Source organism: Doryrhamphus excisus, linkage group LG18 (genome assembly GCF_037039965.1).
Source record: "Doryrhamphus excisus strain RoL-2023G ecotype Guam linkage group LG18, RoL_Dexc_Guam_v1.1, whole genome shotgun sequence".
Taxonomy (NCBI): domain Eukaryota; kingdom Metazoa; phylum Chordata; class Actinopteri; order Syngnathiformes; family Syngnathidae; genus Doryrhamphus; species Doryrhamphus excisus.
Genome location: NC_136374.1, coordinates 12,821,427 through 12,828,512, shown reverse-complemented (window position 1 = coordinate 12,828,512; position 7,086 = coordinate 12,821,427).

Sequence of the window (7,086 nt, the reverse complement as noted above, 5' to 3'; positions counted from 1 at the left end):
GCAGGAGCCAAGTTTTCAATATTCCAAGTAAAGCGTCTCGACACGCACAAGCAACAGGTGGCACCTTTACGAGCTCCCGGGTGTTACATGACAGCAGAACTTTAAGAGTTTATGGCCGCAGTCAAGGGGAAGCAAAGGCGAAGGCACGGACAATTTGAATGGAACGTCAACAGACTGTACGGTAAAGGTGCAAGTGGGAAAAAAAAAGCAGAAATTATAATAATTGGTCATAATTATCTGCAATATTTATCAGTGTAAAGTATTAAGGGGACAGCTGAGGATGTTCCTTAGTTCAACATAGCAACATTCTTGTAATCCATCTGAAGCAGAAGCACATAACAAAAGGTAAATTCCACTAAAAAGCACACAAACCCACACCAACCGGTCCCTCCTGGATTTGATCCAAGCTCAAAAATCCTGTGACCGCACCATGAAATCACCAATGACCTATCACCTGTTAAATTCACAGCTGTACAGAATCAGTGAAATGTAACATCATTCCAGCATTTCAGCAGCTTCACTTCCCTGACTGTGATGGATGGCATCAAGGGATATGACTGGTTTCCCAATGTAGCACATAATGCTAACATGGAACAAGGAGTCAAATTCAATTACATCTAAACAAGAAGAACATGCAGACTCATTTACATTCATATGAGGCATATATTTATATGATAATGGTTTTATTTCATTTGAACATCCATCAGATTACAATTGAATGCATCACATAATCAGTTCACAGTTCCACATGTCCAAAAGGAGTAGGAAGAAGCAAAGCTTATTAAATCCTACCCCTCCATCTGGTACTTTTACAATCAGTAACTGTTACATTTGTTCACTTCCTGCTTTCCTAATATAGTTTAAGTTTTTTTTTTTGTCACATACTGAAGTACGAGGTGATATGACCATCCAATGACATAATGGTTACCATAGTAAGTGTCAATATAGTGATATATATAGCACATCATGACTGGTTCAAGACTCTTCATCCTTGTATTTAGCAAACATCAACTGCTTGTATTGTTTCTTGAATTGGCTCATCGTTGTGCATTGTTTGATTTCCTTACTCAATCCATTCCATAGTTTGATTCCACATACTGAAATGCTATGGCTTTTTAACGTAGTCCTATAAGTGTTTCAAATATCTTTTAGTATGCCGGTAAAACGCCAATGGTGGTGGGCACTGCTTTTCAATTGTTAGACCCCAGAGTAAGGAGGAAAAAAAAACATAGTTTCAACCCTCATTTGAGGAGAGAGTCAAAATACCATAAGGAGTTAAAATTTTTTCACAATTGTATGCATCTGTTTCTGTTTCATCGAAAAAAAATGGACAAATCATCCACCCCTACTATGTTGATTGTGCTATTATTTTTGCTCTACAAAACAGGCTGCACGGCGGACAAGTGGTTAGCGCACCTCACAGCGAGGAGACCCAAGTTCGATTCCATGGAGTTTGTATGTATTCCCTGCGCATGCGTGGGTTTTCTCCGGGTACTCCGGTTTCCTCCCACATTCCAAAAACATGCTAGGTTAATTGGCGACAAATTGTCCATAGGTATGAATGTGAGTGTGAATGGTTGTTTGTCTATATGTGCCCTGTGATTGGCTGGCCACCAGTCCAGGGTGTACCCCGCCTCTCGCCCGAAGACAGCTGGGATAGGCTCCAGCACCCCCTGCGACCGTCGTGAGGAAAACCAATAGAAAATGAATGTTTTTGGAATGTGGGAGGAAACCGGAGCCTATCCCAATAAAGTGCAAAAAGTACCGTTATTCACTCTGTATAGCTGTGAATGAGGCATGCAGCACGTATTCATACACTGAAAGTAGTTCTCTGAACAGTACTACAGTCTGTAAACCGAGGACCACCTGTACACAGTCACATCTGGACATTTTGCTAACTGTGATACGGTGCTGACAAAATCCCTCACCAAATCCCTCACCGCCAACTCCTTGTCATCACCGCTGATGGATGCCTTTATCACACCCGTTTAAATCCTCCACTGCATGTACTTATATGTACACTGGTACAACGTGAAGTACTGGGACTATCGCTCTCAAATGTTATGAACAAATCTGTCCAATTCTATGTTAGTGAGCATTCGTCATCCATGATACATTAGATGTCAACCTCATAGGTGGACTCATTTTAGATCTTTAGGTTCCACTCATGGAAAATAGGAGCAAAAGTCTTGCGTTTATATTTTTGTTGAGTATAATTCCAACAAAACCTTCCCCTACCAAAACCTTAACCTTAAATTGCTTGACCGACTTTGGCAATAGTGTCCTCCTCTGGTTTCCTATCCTTTCTTTACCATCTTGTTAATGTGGTACCATCATATGTCCTTTTGAGTCCCATCACACCAGCAGGGATTTATCTCACTTTCCAGTCAAGATGGACATTTTAGTTTTCTTTCTTTTTCATTCATTCATTTTCTACCGCTTATCCTCACGAGGGCCGCTGAGGGTGCTGGACCCTATCCCAGCTGTCTTGGGGCAAGAGGCGGGGTACACCCTAGACTGGTGGCCAGCCAATCACAGGGCACATATAGACAAACAACCATTCACACTCACATTCATACCTATGGACAATTTGGAGTCGCCAATTAACCTAGCATGTTTTTGGAATGTGGGAGGAAACCGGAGTACCCCACGCATGCACGGGAAGAACATGCAAACTCTACACACAGATGGCCGAGGGTATGATTGAACTCGGGTCTTCTAGCTGTGAGGTCGGCACGGAATGGTAACACTTTTATAGATAAAATTAGACAAATAATTCAAGGAAAATTATAAGCGTAAAATAGTGTGTGTGTGTGTGTGTTAAATGTATGTAAGTAAATGTACAATTATGTTAACTCAATGCGGCCCACGAAATATTAAAATATATCTTTGTATTTATTTATGTATTTATTTTGTCTGCCAACTCTGGCAATTGAGTCATTTTTTTTTAATTCAGTGGCTGTTCTATTATTAGTCCATAAATATTTCCCACTCCTACTGCTGTTGTGTTTAAATTAGTCCACAGAAAAACATCTCATCCACCTGTGTTTTTTTGTCTTAGGTGTGGCTGTGTTATATTTATCTCGGTTACGATGTTAGCATCAAATTTAGCAAGAGATGCTTATCCGTGGATAAAGTTGAGGTTCTTTCGGGGCAGTGTGTCTGCATCTGTCCAAGAGGTGACTAACTGATGAGGACATTTGATCACCTCATACGTCCCCAGTTCATGCCACTGTTGCTAAGCAGATACGCCCCGCTACATACTTGAAAGTCCATATGAGCATTGTGGTTATCTACACATACTGACTTCTTGGAGACTAAAACAATCACAAATAAATAAAATAAAAACATGCGGATGAGAATGACATCCGGTTTTATATGTGCGGCCATGTTGGGAATACACATTCAGCATTCAGGTGGACAGATTATGGTGCATTAATATCACATCGCTGGTGATGTCAGGCATACCAATGGGACCAGTGAGGCAGCGGATCGTGCTGGTTATATGTTGACTGATGCTCTTTCATTTCGTTCCATCTTGTAAGCATACATGTAATACAGATGCTCAAAATGTCATAACTATTAGACTAATGACCAGCAAAGATGTTTTGCTTAATGGGGACCATGATTTTCAGGCAATTCTGCTTAAATCATAGAGATTTGCTGGTCAAGGTGTAGACCAGGGGTCTCAAACATGCGGCCCGCGGGCCAAATGTGGCCCGCAGGACACTAGTTTGAGGCCCCCGCCTTGATATGAAAGTTTAATGTTAGTGCGGCCCGCGCAAGTTTGATATGGATGCTGTATGGTATCATGTACCCAGAAAAAATTATTACGTTTGATTAATGTTCATGTTAAAGGTTAAATAACTGTTAATAGTTAACCTCCCTATCCATGTGGAAGTGGTAAGTTTTTGGCTATTTAAGTTTAAAGGAAATAACTTGAAGGCTACCGTTTAGGTCGCTAGCTCTCTAGTTTGCGAGTTAGCATGTGTCTCAAGACCCTGCAGTTGCGCAATATGTTGTAAATAAAAAGAGTATAAATGTGACTATAGTCGTGTTTTGTCATGTGTAGAGGGCTCTAATAATGCTTTGTTCATTTTAATCTGAAAAAAATAATTTGTCTACCCACCAATATGTGGTTTCTTAAGTTTTTATTATTTGCCAATTTATTATTATTATTATATTTATTTATTTATTACTGATTGATTGATTTTCTTTATTCTTGATTTGTTTATTTATTTTTCATCTTATTTTGTGTAGAAAAACAAGAAGTAAGATATTTGAGAACAGTGGAATGTTTTATCAGAGCTTTTCTTGTAGAAAATTGGAACCAATGCAAAGTTTTTAAAAAAATTTTGTTTTTAATAAATGCGTTTTTTTGTTTTTTTTTTTGGAAAACCTGATGCGGCCCAGTCTCACCCAAACCCAAGCTCCAGTGGCCCCCAAGTAAATTTAGTTTGAGACCCCGGTGTAGACCATTCAGTTTTGTAGAGCATTCATTCATTCATTCATTCATTTCCCACCGCTTATTCTCATTAGAGTCGCGGGGGTGCTGGAGCCTATCCCAGCTGTCTTCGAGCGAAAGGTTGGATACACCCTGGACTGGTGGCCAGCCAATCATAGGGCACATATAGACAAACAACCATTCACACTCACATTCATACATCACCATTACATCACGTCCTGGTCAGCCCAAAACACACTTTTGGGACCCACTTTCGGCATATATATGTACATATACTGTGTATAATTTGCATCTAATGTACAAGTTAGTCTGTTTCAGTTATTACAGTTACAATAAATATATCTTATATAACTGCATCCAAGTCCACCTGCTCCCATTTGAAGTACTGATTTCACATTCATAGACTTGACAAAACAAGCTTTGGGCCATCTCAATATATTAGCATACATAAATCTGGCATTATTGTCATATGTCAAATGTATGCAGATAAGCTTGTTGTTATGCCCTCCGCCGATGCTTCTCAGACGTTGAGATGGGATGACACGCTTTAAAACGGCCAGCGAGGCTGAACATGCCACAGGGTCATCTTTCCGTGCGAGCCAGCCAGATAAGCAGCTGGTGAAAATGTATGTATGCATAAGCATTACATGTGCGCTACCTTATACTGTATCAAATAGACACGGTAGGATCATTAATTTGCATTTAACCTAAATAGACCTCACCGACAATATATTGAAAATAGAAATTCAATGACTATTTCTTCAAATGAATTGCAAGAGCAGCAAGCAGTAACTGTTTGGAAGCTACTGAACCCAATTAAAGGATGTGTTAATTCAATAGCTACTTTTACCGACGCTACGCTACTTTGCTGGAGCGTGAAAGATTTATGGTTGTTGGTGCTTGCTTGAATGCAAAGTTCACCGTTTTTATGGTCGGGGCAAGAAAGTTGTGGCAGTCGGGAAGGCTGGCATGTGCTAAAAACCGCAGGAGAGCCACGTCCCGACATACCTTCTTTTAAGACGTACATTTTTGCTACTCATGTGTACGCCAAATGAGATTTCCATACGGCATAAAATGCTCACTCTGCAAAAGGATGGAAGAGGTTAGTGGGCTTAAGTGAATCCTTTATCATGACTTATTGATTAAAAAATATTTCTGTGATTACCAAATTTCTATGAATTAATTAGAGGTACAAATGTATGCATATTTCTACTTGGAATTTTCCCTTGTGGATTTATTGTTGACTTAATACTCTGGGAGTTGAGATAATGACAAATTGTCTTGTTTCACGGTTCATTGCTCATGGGTTAGTCAAAAGTGAACCAAATACACATTGTGTAATACTCAGTTGGTGTCTGCATTAGTTGAGGATTGGTTTTGAAGACCCCAAAAAGGCCAGCATTGTTAGTCCAGTGAGCGGCATCATGCCGTTATTCTTGAAATTAGATTTTTCACTCTGCGTTCCAATACACACACACACCCACACATACAGTCCTGATCAAAACCAGTTAAAAAATGTTTGCATTTGGACCTTATGAGGTTTTAAGTAGAGCTACAATAAGTAAAAGCAAGAAGGGGGAGTGAAACAAAAAACATTTGGAACTTGTAATTTAAAAAAAAGAAATAAAATTTGTCAATAAAAGCCAAAATCTGCTCAAAACTGTCATTTTCTGTCAGGCATTACACGGTCATGCCCTCCTGATGATTAAGGATCTAAGAAGCTAAGAAGCTTTCTATTTTTGAACAGCTGCATAACTTGGGCCTCTTGCAGTGTGTCCTTGCTGCTGAGGTTGGACACGGTACGACAGTCACTTGAAATATTTGGAAAGATCCTGAGCATTACAGAATAAAAAAAGTGAAGTGGTAGACCCAAAAATGTTACACCTGATCTAAGCCGGAGGATCCGATTGGCTGAAGGCCCTTATGGGTGCCGTTTGCAAGGCAATAACCATCAGATGTCATCTGCGGGAAAAGGGTTTTAAAAACAAAAAACAAATTCAAAGACCTCATTCTTTCAACCTTATATGTATATATATATATATATATATATATATATATATATATATATATATATGGTAATGGTTTAATTTCATTTGAACATGCATCAGATTACAATAGAATGCATCCCATAATCAGTTCACAGTTCCACATGTCCAAAAGGAGTAGGAAGAAACAAAGCTTATTAAATTCTACCCCTCCATCTGATACTTTTACAATCAGTAACTGTTACATTTGTTCACTTCCTGCTTTCCTAATATAGTTTTTATTTTTATTTTTATTTTTATTTTTATTTTTATTTTTATTTTTATTTTTATTTTTATTTTTATTTTTATTTTTATTTTTATTTTTATTTTTATTTTTATTTTTATTTTTATTTTTTGTCACGTACCGAAGTACGAGGTGATATGACCATCCAATGCCATAATGTGTATCATAGTAAGTGTCAATATAGTGATAATATATAGCACATCTTGACTGGTTCAAGACTCTTCATCCTTGGATTTAGCAAACATCAACTGCTTGTATTGTTTCTTGAATTGAATTGACATGGTTTCCTTTGAGAAAAATCCCTTAGAACAATTAATAATGAAAACAACTGTTCATAGAAGGCCCCAGCAGTA